At 39.2% G+C, this 18,045-nt stretch overlaps 1 protein-coding gene across 1 annotated transcript in view; it reads left to right on the top strand.

Moving 5' to 3' along the window:
- The first annotated feature begins 433 nt into the window (after positions 1-433).
- LOC121524316 (hippocalcin-like protein 1) overlaps positions 434-18,045 on the top strand; it is an 81,083-nt gene continuing 63,471 nt past the window's right edge. Inside the window, exon 1 of the mRNA XM_041809651.1 lies at positions 434-872. The gene's annotated coding sequence lies outside the window, so the exon portion shown is untranslated. The remainder of the gene's footprint in view (positions 873-18,045) is intronic.

Genomic DNA, 18,045 nt, shown 5'->3' on the forward strand with positions numbered 1-18,045 from the left:
CAAGTGCCATTGTTTATTTTATGTAATTTTTCATATGATGTTGATATTATGAAACTGGCTGTTTTAAGTGCAACATTTTTTGAATACTGACTTTTTTTGAGTGATTTCTTTGCAGAAAAAAAATATTGACATCGTGCATTGCCACTCAGCTAGAAAAAATAAAACTGAGAGATGATTTTGGCAGTACCGTACAGCTCTAGTAGAACTAAATAAGTAAAAAGGACCGTAGTCAGTAATGAAGTAAAACCACTGCACAACGCTCCACCATTATACAGTGACACACATCTATCTCTCTGACTGGGAGAGACAGCGCGAAGGGGGTAGGGGTGGGAGGAAAGTTGGAGGAGGGCTGTGTGCAAGGTCGGTGCCAATCGGCGCTGTGCTGTCTAATTAAACCCCCACCACGTAATCCCAACCAAACCATCCCCCCGTTTAAATCCACTCCAGCGGCGCTCTCCACTTAAACACTGTCTGTCCTCCGCCGCTATCCCGCCCCGGCTCGGCCCCAGGAGAAGAAGAAACGGCAGCATCAGCAGCACCAGCCTCGCACCGCAGCACCATCACTGCTGCTTGTCGCCTGCACGGTAACATGGTTTACAGGGCTCGGCTGTTGTAGCCAAGGGCCACTTAGTCAGTCACTCAGCTAGTTCGGTGTGTGTGTTTGGATGTGTGTCTAAGCAGTAAGAAGAAGAGACAGCAGCAGGCCAGTAAGCGGACGGATCGCTCCCACACCGCTGTTCTTCATCAAAAACAGGAAGAAGGAGCAAGCCACGCATCCCGCATCTCTCCCCGGCTGTCCTGAGCACCAACCCCGCTGAACCGGAACACGGATACTCTTCTCTCCTCCGCAGACACCACCGCGGAGTAACTGGGTAAGGAAGTGGGTCGAAATCGTTTGTGTTGCAGATGTTAAGCTTGCTTCATATTTTCTGTAGGCTGCGGTCGCTTCCCAAAAACCAATTTAGGCTTCTGGAGAGGCGGCGCAGACGCTTTTGTTTACCCGCAAGAGCGGCGCATATGTCGGCTGTGTGGTGACAATAAACCGCCGAGTAGAACACTAACACGATGTGACCTGAAAACATTCCCGCACTGTCCCTGCAGTTTGTCATTGAATTACGGAAAGTGGTTCGTGTTTTTGTGCATTCCCCTGTGGCTGAAAATGTCAGAGGTGCTGCATTTCGCTAACTCCTCAAATAAGCAATGGAAGAGCTTTCAGCAGGCTACAACTAATAGGATGATAGCAGTGACGGCCTGCCATTTTTTATGAATGATCTTAACGCGGGACAAGACAGAAGAGAGGAGAGGGGGGATGCGCATGGTGGTGCTCTGGATCTTCTAGCTCTCCTCCACAGCCATGAGGTGTTACTCTCATCCTCACTGTAGAGACCGAGTAGAAGAAACATGAAGGAGGTGATTCACTTATTTTAATCCCAGCCTTGTTGATAAAGGTTCCGGATGTTATTCTACAGCTGATCAAGTTATAAAATTATATTCTCAAGTGAGATAGGGCTTTATCGTGTATATCGATTTATGTTGCATATTAGCATAACGTTAAATCTTCGGACTATATTCTGGCTACATCTTACCATTGATGAGTGCAAATCTGACTAAATTGTAAAAAAAAAAAAAAAAAGACTCCAGTATAAAAATAATGTGCCCTATTGAGCACAAGACAATCTATTGGAAATGACTCTTCTAAATGAAGAATAATCACTTTATTAATTTATTTGATTTAGGAGCAATTTCTTGTAAGTGAATATCAAATGTATCCTGTTTGATTTCATGACAACAAAATAGTAGTCTTAAATAGGGCTGTGTGATTTGGGAATATAATCTAATTGCGATTTTTTAACTCAATATTGCGATTGCGATTTGATATGTGGTTATTTCTTTAGCTCCTCATCTTATGTGTTTTCCAACAAACAAAAGCAATTGTTCAATCTATATTATAACCAACACAGTATTAGATTAAACTAATTGGGATGATTTTCACTCGTTTTATGTCCTTCTCATATTTAATAAAAAAAAAGTACTAAAATTAAGAAAGTTGGATTTTTGTGAACTATTCTAAAAATGGCAGTTGAATAATTGCATTATATGTAGTGCATAACATCTCTGCTGCAAGAAAAAAGTTTTAAACTGGTATTCTGACACAAACTTCAAGTTAAAGAAATATTGCACCTTCTGCGATTTGGAAATTGCAGCAGGCCATATTGAGATTTAATCTAATTTTCAATTAACTGCCCAGCCCTAGTCCTAAACACTCAATATTAAGTAACATATTGTCTTACATTATGAAAAACTATAGACAAACTTCAGCACACTATGAAAAAAATACAGTAGCACAATTTGGAAAGTGGGATGAACAAGCAGGGAATGAAAATGCCAAAATGTTGTTGCACTCTAGACAGCTCTGTATCTTGTGGGGTTAAAATATGACTGAGGATGATGAAGCATCTGTCCTTTTTAATAGCACTGATCATTAAAATGATGGGGATGTTATTGTTTTGTAACACATAAGCATCTAGAAATCTTTGGCACCAGAAGTGTTTCCAGTGTTTTTGTACAGTGAATGAAAGCTTGTCTGCAGTTTTTATAACTGAAAATGAAAAATTGCCAAATATAAGCTGTCTAGGACTTCTACATATGTTGTTGCACTGGTATATTAGTATAATTTATCAATACATTCAGCTTTAAAATAAAAAGATCTGACTTTTAGTCTATATCGCCCTGCCCTTTGTTATTCTAGTAATGAGACTTACACATGGACAGTCACTTTGCAAAGAAATACACTGAATACTGATGCAATCATTTTTAGTATTTTCAGCAAAGATTTTCTCAATGAGTTGTAATTGTATTTTGTAGCTATTTTTATCTTTCTGTAGTAAGATATTCATAAAATATAACTGCAGGTATAAATAAACCGTTCTGTGATTATAAAACTGCATTTACAAACACATCATATAGAATGAGTCCTTTAATCAGTCCCCACTTATTGATTTGTGGCAACAAAGCAAGTGTTTAGCAACATGTAAAATGTACCACAAATTAGCTTGTTTACTTAATTAACATATGGATTGGCTATCCTTTAAACAGAGCTAGGTGATAATATTAAAAAATCCCAGTTAGCTAGCTATGCTAGCTTTGCTGGGTGTAAACTGAAGATCCCCAAGGGGAGCAAAGACTGAGCTTTTGGGAGTTGTGTGCCACTGGTACTCTAATTTTGGTACAAAGATAGGAAATAAAATGTTTTCCTATTGGTCGGCATCAAGATAGACATTGCTGATGTCAGGTCAGGGTGGTGAATTAGATGGAAGATGAAAGAAAATTCAGACATGCTACTCTTGAAGAGTCAAAGTTGCGGAGCATCTTAGACACATTGTTGATTTTTTCATACTATAAGAATGTTTGTCTTTTCCGACGCTCATATTCAGGCTTTGACGTTTGGCTGCAACAATGCAGGCAGGACCAGATCTGGCTGAATTTTAGCATGTCCCAAACCACCAATTTCCCTTTGTGTACTGTATTGCAGAACACTTAAATGCAGTACAAAGCATTTAATCACAACGGGTTAGTATTGTCCCAAATGGCACACCGACGTTTTGCCCTTACAGGAAGTGACATTGGAACTATCATATAGAATCAGTACCTTTGCCTGGGGTTGCTGCTCATTTTTACAAATGAAGGCAGGTCTCAATGAGAGGCCCCTATTCAGTGTTGAAAAAATCAGCAAGACACCTAAAATAAAGATGAACTGCAGCATCTGGACCAGAAATTGATTGAAATGTGAAATCCCATGATGATCAGAATAAAAGACTAAATAAATTGTAACACCAGTGTGTGACAGAAGAGACAAGGATGACTCTGTTGGTTTTGCTTGCGTTAGAGATAAAATTAAATGTTGAAAATCATTAAATCAAAGTTTTTTCCACCTCACATGAAATTTTAACTCTCAGGTATTCTTTGAACAGCTAAAGGCATTCTCTTATGTTGACACAGCTCTACAGGCCAGCACAGCACTCCTTAGGGATTATATTAACAGGGTCTTTCCTTTCTCTCCCTGGTTTAAAATTCAGTGTCTTTACAAATATCCTTCCTTTACAGTTAAATAGGCTGGTGTAAATTTACATTTTGACTGTCTTCTTTATCTTTAATGTTTACCTTTTTTTTTTAATAGTTCAATACTGGGGCATCAGTAGCTGTGCAGCCAGTGCACAGAAGCTGTTGTGCTTGAAACAGGTGACCTGGGTTCAAATCCTGCTGCTCTTTTCCTGCACACCCTTCCTCCCTCTCTGTCTCCTCAGTTTGACTCAATCCACCGTCCTGTTACTCAAGTATGATCCAGAAATATATTGAAGGAAAATTAATACTTATAATTAAAAGCTGTCTTGTATTGACACCTGTTTCAAATAGAGGCAGTGTCATTTCATAGACCAAAATAAAATCTTGGGCTTTTATCTGAAATATAACTGTATCTTTGATTTTGCATATGAAATAACAGTTTAAACAATAGGCATAACATTAAGTGAATCAACAAAGCCATGCAATTCTTTTCTCTGAGTTATAAGCAGGTCTCAGGGGATGTTTCAGTTCATTATGAAAGGTTGTAAATGGCCTCACTCAAACAGCTTGTTGTGTACTCAGTTATCCATCACTTTCTGAAAATTGTTTTCTGTACAGCTTTTGTTTCATGCAAATTGTCATTTATCATCTTCTGCAAATTGACAATAGTGCTTTGTACTAACTATATCCAGTCAGATGGAAAAATGATTTATTGCCACAATTATGTCTGACTCCCCTACACTTGGTGGCTATATACCCCCTTTTAGCTCATTACCATTAGCAAGCAGCTAACCTCTTGATGTCAAACAGTGGCGACATGAACAGTTTTGCAGCTCTGTACATTTACCTTATGCTTTACTTTTAGTACAGCTATGATGCATGCTAACCCCCTAGCTTATGCTGATACCCAAAAGGCTGAGAACATAACAGTCTATGCTATACTTGGCATTTATGCTGTTTGACTCCTAGGTCAAAGCCTCCTGCGTGGGAGCATGCACATAATGTCTGGTCCAGTTTTGATGTACATGCAAGAGTAGATCTCCAACTGCATTATCTAGTTGCGTTATCCCTTCATTGATAAATTTGATTCACTTTGATTTCATTTGGACTAGCATGTTTAGATGCATTTCAATGTTTTGGTCAAACTGCACAGTAATGCGACATCTTCTAAGTTGTATTAAGTCCCTTTATCATCTTGTTAACATGCACATGTTAGCATCAGCATCTGCTAAAGACATATAGAGAGCAGATGAGAGAGAAGGTGAAGTCTCATGTCCTAAAGTCTCAATCTTTTGGCTTTTTTTCACTTCACCTCACTAAATATACCCTGCATGCTGTCTGGTACATGCTAAATGTACCAGACAAATGGAAACTAATGAGTCGTTTTTATAGTTATTGTTATAAATCAAGGCAAAAACAATTATCTGAGATTATTTTTGTAGGTGCAAAAAGTTACTGTACTGTAATCAGGGCAGGTGCACGCTGTTAGACTCTGAGTCAGTTGTTATTTCAGTACAACATAATTGGAAATGCTTCAAAAAGCTTGATATGTTCATTTTTAAGTTCATTTAGATTGCAGGAGGGGTGCAATGAATGATTAAATTCATTTTGAGATAACATGCAGGTTTTCTTTATAGTTTTCTTTTTGAATAATCAACAATTTATTGGTTGGTGTGTGGGTGTAAATTCAGTCAGCCAAGTTTTTCTTTGATTGACTACAGGCCTAGAGATAACGTGTCTGTGTCGTGTCGGACCCTGCCACGCTGAACTGATACAAAACATTTGCCCTTACACAACCAGAGCTATTGCATGCCTTTGATAATCTTGTGGATTTAACAATTTTTGGTATCAAGGGAAAACTGAAGAATTGTTAGCCCAAGGTCATCACCTCAGGAGTCACATGACAGTTATAAGGTCAGAAGCCACTGTGTTATTCAGCAGTTGGCAGCTAATAGTGAAAGAAATAATGACAGATCTGATAATATGGCTGTCACTGGATCTGAACCCAGGTTAATGGGAGTGTGGTGCAGGATGGAGACATGGCCCTGATTAATTAATTTGTATTTAGGGATCAAATCCTGAGGAAACCTGCTCAACTCATTTTGCCTGAGCTGAAAAATGGGCACAACCCTGCAGCTGATGTTTTGTTGAGTAGAGGCAGCATTTAGCCTGCATGTGCTAATGCTAGTCTAGTTGTTACATAAGAAGATAAATGTGTGCTGGAGGACTACTGGCTCAGTCTCATAGGCTCATAAGCACACTCCCCTGCACAAACACGCACGCACAGACACACACACAGGTTGTATATAGTAGTGGAGGTTGTAACCCTGAGGCATTAAGCGCCTAGCAAATGATCGATGTGGTAGTTAAGGTATGTTTGAAGAGGCAGGTGATTTGCAGCGCATAGAGAAAGCGAAGTGGTTTCATTATCACCACTCACTCTCTGCAAAGGCTCTTTAATGTACGCCTCTGTTATGCTCTGCGTATTTCTTCGTGTATTTCACACTGCAGATTTTCACTGGAAAATCAAGTGTCGCTTATGCAGTAGTTGATCTTGCTTTTGCATAAATCTACAAGAATTCCTAAAAGCCCATGTCTTCATGTGCACTCTATGCATGGAATCACACATGCATGTCCTAAAAGTGGCTTTGAATCTAGGTCTTTGTTTTGTCATGTGATAAAAGGTCTTGGTGGAGCTAGAAAGGGTTTCAGCCCTCAACTCTGGTTAACTTCTTCCTAGCAGAGGTTTGGTGTTTCAGGCAGCTTGATGGATATGGAAGGCAAGTGAAAATGTCTTAGAGGACAACTCCAAGGCTTTGAGGGAAAAAGTACAATTAATGAGAGAATAACAAAGATATGAATGCAAAAGCTCTGTGTAATATGGCTCTGTGCTCTGATGGGACCAGTAATGGGGGAGGAAAGGGTTTTGTTTTGAGCTCCTAGGTTGCATGCTGTGTTTGTCATCAGCATCATTATAACTGCAGGGGTGTTCTATTATGATTGAATAAAATCCATTTAGAGAAAAGCACTACAATCAAAGGCCTGCAACATTATAAAATCCATCTTTTGCTCTGTTGTATGCCATTTATAATGCAGTAGTTTATAGGTTGTGTTGTTATTCCAGTTTCACATGTAATCAAAGGTAGGGGTAGTCTCATTGTAGGCTGTCTTGAGCCATCTATTGAAAGAATGATCTTGCAAAATCTGCCCATGCTTGCTTTGTTTCTGTGGTGGACTGTTGTTTTTTCAGAGTGACTCCAAAGCGCTAAAGCTTCATGGAAATTTTGAGAAAATGGGAAGGACACCCTGCATTTTCAGTGATGCTGAGAGCACAAATTAAGCAATAGGTTTATTCAGAATATTGAGTGAACAATACAAATGAGCTGGGTAAAACCAATGCAGAATTTCTCTAAAATGTTGTTATCCATTATCTTAGTGCTCACTCTAGACTCCAGCTGAATGCTTACATGCAGTTTAGGATACGAGCAGGTGTATGGCTACAGTACAAGTTGTTCACTATATTGCATCATGCAGTATGCTAGAGCATATTCTCCCCTACCCTGTCTCTGATTGACACCAACAGGTCCTCTTAGTTGTCTTTGTTGTTTGAATGAGAAGAATATGAGGGTAAGCCAATCAGAGGCAAGGCTGGTTGGATCATACTTTGTAGATGCCTTTCAGAGAAAAAACATCTCTGCACCATGTATGATGATAATTTAACAAAATATGTACTTCTGTTATTTAAGGAAATGCTGACAGGAGAGATGAAGAAATCCACTAAAAAATTTGTGGCAAAATTTTGTGTTGTTTTTAAAAATGTTTAATGAGACTCATCCTTGCCTTTGAGGGTATGGTTCAAAAGACATGCCAACAGCATTCTAGAGCCGATATTAGTTCTTAATTTTTTTTTACTAAATCTGAAAATAATAGATATAATTTATAAACGTAGAGTTTTTGGGGTTGAAAACAGTCTTGTATTATATAGATAACCTAAAATGCATATTTTTATTGCACTGCATACACTTAAACAGAAGAATACCTTGCAACATGTAATGCTACTGTTAGCTAGGAGCTAGGAGCATGTGTTGCCTGCTACAATAAAATAGTAGCCTGAGTACTCTAACATGTTGCTTTGCCATTAACAAGCTATTTTCTCCAAAGCTTTTAAGGAATAATAACCTTACCAAGTAGAAGGAATGGCCAGATTCCATGTTTGCCATCAGGCAAATCCATCTTGCAAAGCTCTAATCTGAAACGATTGTACCAAGTCTAAAAATGGACCTAACCAATCAATCATTTGAGGAATATGAGGTGATAATTAAGTTGTACCGGGGGATGGTGACATGACTGCTGCCGGTTGCGTTTAACTGTATTATAGCAGCAGTTTTATCAGAACTGGACCACATTTCCTTATAAATAAGGAGCAAAGAACAGCACTTGTGAGATTTTCATGACAGAAAAGATGTTTTTGCACTTCTCTTGACCTGCTTTGGCACCAGTTTGCGTTAGTTACAGGAGGGGTTTAGTTGTACTGTTAGCTTGTATATACAATGGCTGATAGTAGTGTAGTGATTAGCTGGGATGTAGCCTTAGTTTAGCAGCAATTTATTTGAACTGGGCCACATTTCTTTATCAAAACAAGCCCTAAGAGCCATGGCAAAAGATTATCTTGGCTGAGATGTTTGCAATTCCCCCCACTGGCCTCAATTTTATGCACCGAAAAGTTCCACTGTTCATAAACAACTGCAGCACCTGTCTGTCGAGCTCAGGTTACAACCAGAGCTGCACATGCCTCGACCTCATTTTGTGTTGGATTTGTGAAGTTAAGTTCTGCCCTTCCCAAACACTTTGTATGGGAGATTTCCAGATGAATGTGAAATATATCCAATGTAATGGATGCATGTAACAGTCTATCTGGTGTGGCAGGTTAAAGGAATAAGGAACAGTCCAAACACAAATTTATAATTATATATTACAGTCTCACCCTGTAGTCTCTGGGCCAATATTGACTACATCATTTGCATCTTTTCTGTGGCTAATGTCCTTTTTATAATGACCCTTCCTCCCTGAAGTCAAGCTGCAAAAGTTCAGTGACAATGTTCAAACATTAAAGGCCCATTTTTAGGTCAACTAATTATGTAAGAGTAGTGCTCCATGTCACTGTTTTTTACACAGGGTATTTAGCCTTTGCTGGATGGGCGGCTTTAAAAACATTCCTGGCATGGATTAAGAATATACTTCTCCACACCACTGCTTACAAATACGCAAAGACTTGATTGATGAGTACCACCATGTGAGATGCTCTCTGTTTAGTGAGAATCAGAGGAGATTTAAAAGAGCTGCTGTGACAGAGAGAATAATGTTTTTATGCTTTTTCGCTATGTGTTCATGTTTTCATTTGCAGAGGGGGATGTGTCCTACATGGTCTGTTTTTCGTGCATGCCGCTGGCCCTATAATCTGCCCTGATCCTACAGAAGGGGTCGTAACCCGTTCATCATAAATTCAGTCTGATAAAACCTGTGATAAGGCCAAAAGAGAAGCTGCCCATCCAGGGGTCGGTCAACCGTTTGGAGCAAATACCAGGACAGATGTAACATATCAATCCGTGTGTGAGGCTCGATGAAGCAGAGAGCACAGCCAGGGATGAGTCTGGTCCTTGTGATGGCAAGTATGATTTAACCCAAGAGTGAGTCATTATATTTTGGAGGGATTTATTTTCAGTTGCTTAATTCATTAAAAAACTAACATTTTCAAGTGCAGTAAGAAAAAACTAAATACAATATAGAAAAGCAAAACATGGGATGTAGTAGAACGCATGTGCAGCTCTGCAAAAAAACCTACAGGTAAACACTACCAAAGTTTAAGAAACTGTGGATTGTGATGTGGATTAAATGCTGTGGCCGGATGGGAGAAGAGTAAAAATGTCTCCTCTGCCAAGAGGAGCTTACAGTGTAACTCCTTGCTCTTGTGTAAATAAAGAAATGTGGTCCAGTTCTGATTAAACTGTCGCTATACCAATGCTACTGCTGAGTTTACCGCTCCACCAGCTCACATTGTAAATACAGACCCATGCTACTCCCCCAGCCCCCCTTCCCCTGTAACTTTTGCAAACTCACTCCGAAGCAAGTCAGCAGAACATCTTTGCCGCCAATAAAGCGTTCAATGCTGTTTCTTGCTCTTTATTGTATAAAGAAATGTGGTCCAGTTTAGGGATGCGCATGGTTAAATTCAAATGGTTACATTTGTTTGTCAAATTAGCTGGTGCAGGATTTACGAGTCATTTAAACTAATCACCTATTATTTTTTTAGAAACACAGGCCTGAATTCTGCTCTATAATTCTCTTTTAAACTGCAATGAACCTCCCACCACTAGAGGCCGCTGTAGCTTCAGTTAATGGCCGATGCTTTTCTGTCTGGCACTTTCTGATGTAAACATGAGAAGCTCAGAAAAGGTAAACGATTAGTGTGTAGTAGGAGCAGCACAGTATGACCGTTTCTTAAAGTAGTAAATGGAAATAAAGTAGTATGTAGGCTGTCAAGGGCTGAAATCACGTATAACTACTCACCCAAAGTGAAAAGAGGTCACACATCAAAGCACGATATTTAATCTGCAAAGAGGAATGAAGGCTGGCGGCACTAGCTTTTAATGTTAGCCACGCTGTAGAGAGTATATCAGGCTAACATCACACCTGACCCTGTGAGGAGTTTGACTGTTTTCAAGGGATTTTCTCCTCCTTAGACAAGACGGTTAAACAAAATTTAAATGGGCGTTTAGCCAAATAGGGAAATAGACGCTTAGGAACATCCTGAGTCCAGTTGTGATAAAACTGCCGCTATACTCCACCGAGCTAAGCGTGAGTAACGCAGAAGTTGCTGTCAGCTCACAGAAGCTAAATTTCGCCCATAGCTTCTGCCTTGTTCTCCTCAGATGATGCTGATTGGTCCAAACAACGTCTGGTTTGCAACAAACGTTGCAGATGAAGGCTTTGCAAGATTGATTTGCTTGATGACAGACATGGAGTCTAGCTAATCAATCGGCTTTGCAAGGTTAGTATTTCATAACCAGATCACCCATTTTTACATCCAGTTCAATTTGATCTGCATTTGTTTAGCTCTTTGCCCGTCATGTTTTTCCTCTAAAAGAGGTCAGAATCTAAAGACAACCTCGCGATATATTGTGAAATGAATATTTTGTATTTAAATAACTTTTTATTTGTACATAAATACTCAACAGACTCTATGTGTGTTTTTTCACCATTAGCATTTTAACATGCATACACTTTATGGATTCTCTTAGCATGAATTGGCAAAGAACCATATATTGTCACTTTGTTGACCTTGATTTCAACCATAAAATTGACAAAAAAAATATGTGACTAATGTATAAAGTAGGGGTGCACCAATTGCAATTTTTTGGCCGATCACTGATCACTGATCTTCAAAAAACCTGACCTGCCGATAACGATTTTTTTATAACTGACAGCATGCACCTTCAATGTTCCAATCTTATTTTATTGAATAACATTGAACAATACCTGTGAAACAATACAAACTTGTTGTTTTAACTGCACATGAGGTAGTTCTCTCAAATATAAATGAAAAGTTTAGAGCATTGCTGTCTAAACTAGTCAATTATATCAGTTCCTTTAGTCTTTCATTTTTCACATTTTAGTAGGCAGAGGCATATGAAACCGATCTTATCCACCGATCTTATTTACAAGGATTGGCCGATCGCCGATCTCCTAAAATTAAGGAAATCGGCGCCAATACCGATTTTGGCTGATCGATCGGTGCACCCCTAGTATAAAGTATTGGGATGTCCCCTGCTAATATTCAAGGGCTCAGATTGTGAATTTCCAACTCTTTCAATGTTTGCCCAGTAAAGGGTTAGATATATTAGATATATGTGTGCTATGAGCTAGAACCTCCATGTATGATAACTGAATATTCTAATATTAACATTCACAGCTATAATGATAATGGAATGGGGAGGACTGATATCAGCAATTATAGCTGCTGAAAGTGAGAAACTCTGAGATTGACTCTCATATCTATTAGATCTATTTTCATATAGATTGCTAATGTAAGGCAGATGTAAGGCTGGCCCTATTAGTAGCAGTGAGAGTCAGGTGTGTCTACACAGTGGCAGTTCATCCACACACACCAACAATCAAGACAAACCTATGAGACAAGACAGCTCAGGAACTCCCAGGAAGACACACGGAAACTAATTACACACTAAAAAGATAATTGGCTTCATACTTGAAACATTTGAAACATCAGATTTTAAGTTAAGCAGCATGAGTGTGACATCCCCAGTTGTCTCTAAGTGAAACACACTCATCTTGAATAATCAGACAAAACTACTCTGTAATACCTTAGTTTGTTTTCTAATAGATGGATACAACCAATTAGGTGGGATCAGGAAAGCACTGCAAAAAAGTAGAGGCTTATGTAATCATGAAGTAGCTCAGGAGACGAGAAACATATAAGAGCAAGTAAGCCAAAAAAAAAAAAGAAAAAGGTTGGAGTGGAGATTTTTTTTAATACTCCACAGTAATTTTGCTTGTTCCACTGCTGTACTCTCCTCTCTTTTTCTCCTCTCTCACCATTAGGAGGCTGAAAGGGCAGCCAATTACTCCCTGAGCCCAGCATGTGGTTTGGCTAATGAAGTCACAGGGGAGCGAAGTGTGTGAAGGAGTGTCTATGTGTGTTCTTTAGCATGAAAGGAAAAACAGCTCTCATCTGATAACTTTGGATAGAGAGACCATGCTCGCTGCTCGCTCTGCTGATATAACCTCTTCAGAGAGCGTATCTCACGATGGACGCCTCTGTCTTTCCTCCACTTCTGTTATCTATCGCTGCTCTCTCTGTCCACGGGAACATTCCTCTCACCCTTTTGCTTCTTGATGAAGTTTCTCAAATTTTCAGGAATAATAACTAAAGCTGTCAACGTTAACACACCAGGTCTAAAATCAACACGTTTCATTCTTTTTTTGCTATTTTGTTATTTTAGACACAGCATAGAGAAGCCACCAGCTGGATACTCATATAAGGGTCCTCTTGCTCCCACAGTGATGACAAATAAGGACTTTGATGTGCTTTTGAAAGCTTATTTCACTTTACAAAAAATCCCAGATGGCTCATTTTACAAGTCAAAACAATGTGAAGCTTATGATATTAAACATTTCAATTTTATTTATTTTATTTTCATTACTGTTTGATCCACTGTGAGTTCATTTTTTTTTTTGGTTAAATTAATGTAGCTGCTCTCAATTCACACAAGTTTCCTTCATAATAAGGCAGGTTTGTATTCCAAACAGGAAGTGAAATACACTCAGCTTGAGACAGTACAAATTTCAAATAAAAAGTATATCAAGTTTCTTCAGAAGATCTTTCCACTAAGACATTTTAACTGTGTTATTTATGCAAGAAAGCAAATTTTACTTCTTTTGTTTGTATCTGAATCAACACTGGTATGGCAGTCATTTAAATAATAAATGTATTCGTGAAGATGGTGCACTGCACCTGCTTGCATTCATTTTATTTTCAAATCAAGGCACTGGTAAGAATGGAATCGAAAATGTCAGTATTGACTACAAAATTGTGGGCATCAGCCATTTTTAGTCTTTCATTTTCACTCTACATGATGAATCATCAAGGATTAATGGTAGTTTGAAAACTCTTATTACAAAGAAGATTACTAAGAAGGAAAGGAAGCAAGACACTTAGAAATAATTTTGTGTCTTTTTCTGTTACGCTTTTGTATTTTAGAACGTCATTTAAGTTACAGTTTGATTAAGAGTTGAATCATCTTTACAGTAGCCATGACAAGGACAATGTCTATTTTTATAGTTCTACCTTAAATTCAGAAAGCCTCTAGGGGTTTATTCTTGATTTAGATGCATCCTGCAGTGGCTCCTTCATTTGATCTCTCCTTTCCTTTGTCTGCTCCTGTCTCATCTTTTCTTTCCTTTTGTTTAGTACTCCTTCTCTTGAGAAAAGGGATCACTTTGTTAAGTAGTTTTTGCTGCCGATATCAATACAAATACCCATAATCCATCAGTGAGATCAGGTGATCCACAGCTGACACCAATCATATTTTGTGTTTTGTTATAGCCGCTAGTTTAGCAGTTGGTCTGCCTGGTTTTGTTCTAGGACCTCACACTGGTTAACCTGACACGCCAGATGAATGTGTTTCACATATCCATCTGGAAAAACCTCTCATACACAGCATTTGGGAAAGGGCAGAGGCTTTGAAAAAATCCTTGGAGGGTGATTGGTTGAACGTTCTGCCTGTCACATCTTTACGGGCCAATCAGAGCAACAAAACGTGACGTAGCCGCTACCAAGGGGTAAATCCATAGAGAACTGCATAACGCAAACCATGGCAACTGTGGACATGTCAGTACATGACTTTTGTCGTATTTTAAAAAGAAAAAACTCAATGCTGTTCTTTGTTCCTCTTTTAATGAAGAAATGTCACCAAGTTCTGATAAAACTGGTGCTTTAGCAGCATCCCTGTTAATGTCTTCTGCCATATCTGCACCGGCCGTTTGTTGCTGCTCGCTTACGTCACGACTCTGTTGCGCCTGAAAGTACTGCCCCTCGTTGCTGATTGGTTCTCTAACTTTCTAACTGGGCCCAAAGGTTTAGACGGGAGCTTTGCAAGATGGATTCACCAGTGAGAAAAACAGAAACAGGCATTTCCTACTGCTTTGCAAGGTTACATACTGGTGGCAGCCTAACCTGTTATAGGATGCACAAAAGTAGTCCTTGTTCAGTCAACATCATGCCTACTTCTACTTAGATTTTTTAACACAGGGCTGCACAGCAGCACAGAGATTAGCACTATGGCCTCACAGCAAGAAGGTTCCTGTTTGGTTTCCCGGTCTGCAAAATTCTGTGCAGAGTTTGCATTTCCTGCCTGTGCATGCATGGGTTCTCTCTGGGTACTCCGGCTTCCTCCCACCACCAAGGCCATGCTCGTTGGGTTGATTGATCACTCTAAATTGGCTGTAGGTTTTAATGTGAGTCTGTTAAGTCAGCCCTGCAATTGAATGGCGACCAGTCCAGGTTGTTCCCCACCTAATGACAGCTGGGATAGGCTCCAGCCCCCCCGTGACCCCCCAACTGGTTAAGTGGTATAGAAAATGGATGGATGTTTGTTTCATTCATAACTTGTTTTAGTTTATGTGAATTAATGAAGATAAGTATTCGAACAATAGGCCAAATGTTGCAAATAGTCCAGTGAATAAAATACTGTAGGTTTTAGAACATTAACCTCTGAGACTTGTTGCATTGTTCAACCAATGCAGTTCTTATGTATTCCTTAAAATACCTCCTGACAACTGTATTATTCTATATTTATTGTCCTTGAAATGTTATGTGTATCTTAAAGTTGCATTTGATAGTATCATTATTGTCCATCTTTTCTTAACAGACATGTTTGATCTGCATCAGTACAGCCTTGGAAAAGCAGCATGTTTCTCCTTCAGTGTTTCAACTTCAGCCCTGCAGAATATGAACTTGGCACTGATGTGGTTATAATTAAGACAATGATCTGAACTCTGAACCCAACTCGATCCAAGAGTGCCTGAGGATAGAAGATGGGAAGAAAGGGAGACGGAAAATACCAACAGTAGTTATATCTTGTCTTTAGTCTCTGCAACACACAGTCCAGGTAGAGCTGATAGGAAGTGTTGAGTTTCTAGCTCTGTCTCATTCCAGGAGTAACCTTTTGAAGGACCCAGCCTTGGTGGTTTGTGTAATTCACTCAGACCAATTTGAGATGAGACAGTCAGGTCTACGGAGGAGTCCCCATTTGCATCAGCAGCTGTTTCTGCCCACCCTTTTATTTCCTAGTGCTGTCCCTGTCACCATAGCAACCTCAATGCAACCAGCTGATGTACAATATTATGATATAATGGATAAGCAATGCATGCACATATATGTAGATTTATGAATATAAGAACACTGTTCTTTAGGTCAAAGAATAAAGAAACAAATTTTGTAGAAAACCCTGAAGACTGTGACTGACAGAGTGAGACACATCTCATTTCCTGATCAGAATATTCATCACTATGTAAAAAACTATTTTAATTGTTTGTTTTAGTAGTTGTATTTTTTATTTTTTTTTTTTTGTAAACTCATGTCTAATCTTTACTTGTATGTTTTTTGTCAGTAGCTCTAATGCAAGTCTTTGGTTATAGATTATTAGAGATGCACTGATTGTTAAAATTAGGGCTGATGATGATGTTTAATGTGACAATTTAGCTGACGGCTGATACAAAGGCCGATGTGTTCTTTTTTTTTATTGCCATTGTGAATGTAACACTCCCACAATGCCAGCATTTTATCAAGTTTTTTTTTCTTTTAAGATTTATTTTGGCTTTTTTGTGCCTTCATTTGATAGAGGAGGACAGTGGATAGAGTCAGAAACAGGGACAAGAGAGCAGGGAAAGACGTGGGAATGGGCCACAGGCTGGATTAGAACCGCGCGGACATGGAGTGAACCTTCAACCACGAGGCCACCTGTGTCCCCATTTTATCAGGTTTGACCCCCCAAAAAAGCAGATCATAGTGGGACCATCAATTCCCATCGTCTAGTTAAAGTAAATCTCTTAAATATGCAGTTTGACGTGCTAATTACAAACATTACATTGATTGGACACAGTTAAACATCTGCTACTGACGTTGGTTCATGGCCACATTATTTGAAGATGACAGATGTTGTCAAAAGGGCTCATTTTAGCTGTATGAACTGATGCATTTGTGCATCCCTATGAATTTGCCTCTAATAACGTAGTGCTCATAGCCTTGGTATTGATTTAGTGACATTTTCTTTTCCTGAGTTACTGGTCACAGATGTTTGCATCCATGTGATGCAGCAGATGTCCTCAGATGAACCTAACTCATTATTTCAAGGATTTTAATCGCTTATCTATGAAAAGGTCCCATAAGCCCTATCAGCATGGGACCAGTAATACCATGGGACCTCTAGTAATTTATAATAATTGCGGTGACTCTCTGTGAACTCAATCCCATGCCAATCTGCCATGATTGATGATTTGTTAGGTTAAAATTTCACCAAATTCCACCTTCCCTATCTCACAGAGCTCTTGTTCTGTTAGTTCAGCAGATGATGTAAGCCCTGGCATGTGGATTCCTCTCTGACCTTCTTTGTTAATTTTTATTTCTCTTACCTGTCTCTGCCTGTTTTGCAGTCAAGAATTATGGTGGATGTGTTGTCATTTAAAAAGTAAAGTTTATAGCATTTTGGAAGCCACATTTTGCTGCTCAGCACAGTGATTGAAAAGCAGCATGAGCAAGCTCTAATCACCAGAAGACTGAAATCTCAAAGGATTATGGGATGGATAATGGCAGCAAGTGATGACATAAACAGTTTTTTCTGTTAATATATAACAGAAGACTACTTATGGGGTTTTGTATTAATAGAAATGTTAAGCAACACATGCTTTGCAGAACATTGCATCCAGGGAATATTGGTGAACACATGAGCTTTTCCTGTGCTGAGGCTGGAAGTGCTGGACTTTTGATATAAGTCTGCAGCTCTTACCTGCAAATTGCACAGGATTTGTGTTCCATGTTTCATATGCACCGAGCTGATTACACCCTCTATATTTAAAGCTTGTGTTTCCATAGTGTGTGCCATGTCTCCAGTGCATACCAGATGCATCACTCCTTTTATCTTCAGGTATAACTGCTTCTGATGTTGACTGCATGTGTCATTAGTTCATGTAAGATCATGTCTGATACTGTCCCTATGTCAGGGGATTTTGATGATTGTAGAGATGCCTCAGTGGATGTTAACTTCATTCAAACATTACTGTTTCATACAACATCCTGTGTGTGCCCAGGGACACAATGGAGAAACTAAATTCTCTCAGCTGGTCAATCCATGCAAGAACTAGAAAAGCACTCGGAGAGCGCAGACCTCCGCCATTAGCCCAATAGTAAAG

This window comes from Cheilinus undulatus, linkage group 16, assembly GCF_018320785.1.
Source record: "Cheilinus undulatus linkage group 16, ASM1832078v1, whole genome shotgun sequence".
NCBI classification, from domain to species: Eukaryota; Metazoa; Chordata; class Actinopteri; order Labriformes; family Labridae; genus Cheilinus; species Cheilinus undulatus.